Raw genomic sequence first — 2,189 nt, 5'->3', positions numbered from 1 at the left:
GGGTACTTATCAAATCTTCAAGTCTTGAGTTTGACTTTAATTTAAAATATGCAAACAACCAAAGCTTAAGCTTATCGACAGCTCAAATGCCCTTGAAAGTTGAAAAGTTTAAACTATAAAATAGAAATCATAACTTCAGTCAAGTCAAAAGAAGAAAATGTTGAATATGGCGGAAGTCCATTAATTCACTCCATTAATTGTATAAAATTCAAGAAGATGACATTGCAAAATGTTACAAGGATTTCAGCCATTCATCCCACGAATAATCAACCATTACATTCAAACTATGCGGCATTTCCCTTACCAATCTAGTTAAAATATGTGATTCTAAAAAACAAAAACCCCCCACAAATCTTGTATATATAGGGTTCACCCTACACCATATTTTGTTCATCTTAGCAAATATATCTTTCTTATAAGCAATGGCAGCTAAGGCTTTGAGTTCTAGTTTGGTGACCCTTCTCATATTTGCCATCATCTTGTCCCCGATATCAACATGTGATGCAGTTAGGTTTACTCAACGAGGTATATATATAAATAATTCATCACCAGTGTTTATATATATGTGTTACCCTTACTAATCGGAACAGGATTTTAAGTTTGATTTTCATTTTTGTTTTGCTTGCAGCTTCGGGACCAATATGTCCTGCTTGTGTTTGTTGCACACCTGCACCACCTGGCTCTTGTTGTCAGTGTTGCGCAACTCCTGTTGAAACTCAATCTGAGAATGGGACTCCATGATACTATTTACATATTTCAAGACTCCATGAGAGCCAAATTACAAGAATAAAAGTTGTTTATACAATGGTGACCAAGTTTCAATGTTTTATTATGTTGTTGTAATTTGATACCAAATATATCAACGTTTTAATTATGAATTTCTGCAATTGAATATTGTTCATTTATTTTGGCTATAAGAGATGGAATCTCTGTTGTCCATGCTCATTCAAACTTTGCTACAGTGATTAGGTCTGGTTTGTGTTGTAATAAATTCTCCCTCCGTCCTTTTTTGGAGGAATGTTTCCTGTGCTTCTGTATGATGAAGTTATGACTTATTACCAAAAAAAAAAAGTGTCACTATTTTATTATGGTATAATTTGCTCCCAAATATATCATTCTTTGTGTGATATTTCTTATTCTATTCTTCGTTTCACAAGGAGCTGAGAGCAAATTTTCAATAATAAAAGTATTCTCTGTAATTTTTACTAAGTTGCACTGTGATTTTATTTTTCCATAAAAAAAAAAAAAAAGAAAAAAAAATGAAGAAGTTGCACTATGTAACTGTGTTAGCATGTTGTGATTTGGACTTTCTCATATCTTGGATCTATGTTGCTTTTCACCAAATATATCAAATTTGTTTTTTGCGGTACACGGTTACGTCGTCGCTGTCGTCGTAGAATGTCGCCGTCGCTCACTCACCCCTCATCGCAGATCGCAAATCGCTCTGCTCTGGTGCTCGGTGCTCGCCACTCGGTGCTCCCTCCCTCAAGGTATTTCTCTCTTTTTCTCTCTGACTCTCTCTTAGTCTCTCAATCTCTCTCTCTTTATCTCACTAAAATGAAAAAAATGAAATGAAATTAATGAATGGTTCTCTTTCTTTATTCTTTAATAGTCTAACTTTACTCAGTCTCATAATCTCTCTCTTTTGAATTCTCTGATTGGTTGGCTTGAATTACCTTTATTTATATTTTGTTTTTTACCTGTTTTTTGTCTTTTTGAATTTGGCTTTATCTTATCTGTTGGTATTGGTCAATGTGTTGGTGTTGGTATTGGTGTTTGTTGGTGAGATATTGATTGTCTTTTAGTGTAATGGGTATTATGTATTGTGATTGTGAAATTTTCTGATTGGCAAGCTATTGTGATTGGGGCATCAAGCTTGTGCTTGTCTGTTGAGTGGGAGGGGGTGGATAGGCTGATGGGCTGGGGCCAGGGCCGAGTAAACAATAATTAAAGTAGTGTAATGTGTTGCACATTGCACTGCTTTAATTATTGTGCTACACATAAAATGTGTAATGTGCACAATGGGTTAAACAATATAACAAATTAAAGTAGTATAATTAATGACAAACAAATTAAAGCAATATAGTTTATTGTTACGCTAGACAATAATAATTAAAGCTGTATAATTAAATTAACCAATACATTATAAAAGACAAATAAATTAAATTATGTTAGGCTAAATAATAATT

The 2,189-nt window shown here is 33.6% G+C and overlaps 1 long non-coding RNA gene across 1 annotated transcript; it reads left to right on the top strand.

The window, feature by feature from the left end:
• The first annotated feature begins 300 nt into the window (after nt 1-300).
• Nucleotides 301-916, top strand: LOC136068614 (uncharacterized). Its single transcript, XR_010629972.1, has 2 exons — nt 301-525; nt 629-916. It is a non-coding gene; the product is annotated as an uncharacterized LOC136068614 (long non-coding RNA).
• The last annotated feature ends 1,273 nt before the right edge of the window (nt 917-2,189 follow it).

This window comes from Quercus suber, unplaced genomic scaffold (genome assembly GCF_002906115.3).
Source record: "Quercus suber isolate HL8 unplaced genomic scaffold, Cork oak 2.0 scaffold_125, whole genome shotgun sequence".
In the NCBI taxonomy this organism is placed as follows: domain Eukaryota; kingdom Viridiplantae; phylum Streptophyta; class Magnoliopsida; order Fagales; family Fagaceae; genus Quercus; species Quercus suber.
This window is presented reverse-complemented; position numbering and strand designations above follow the sequence as displayed.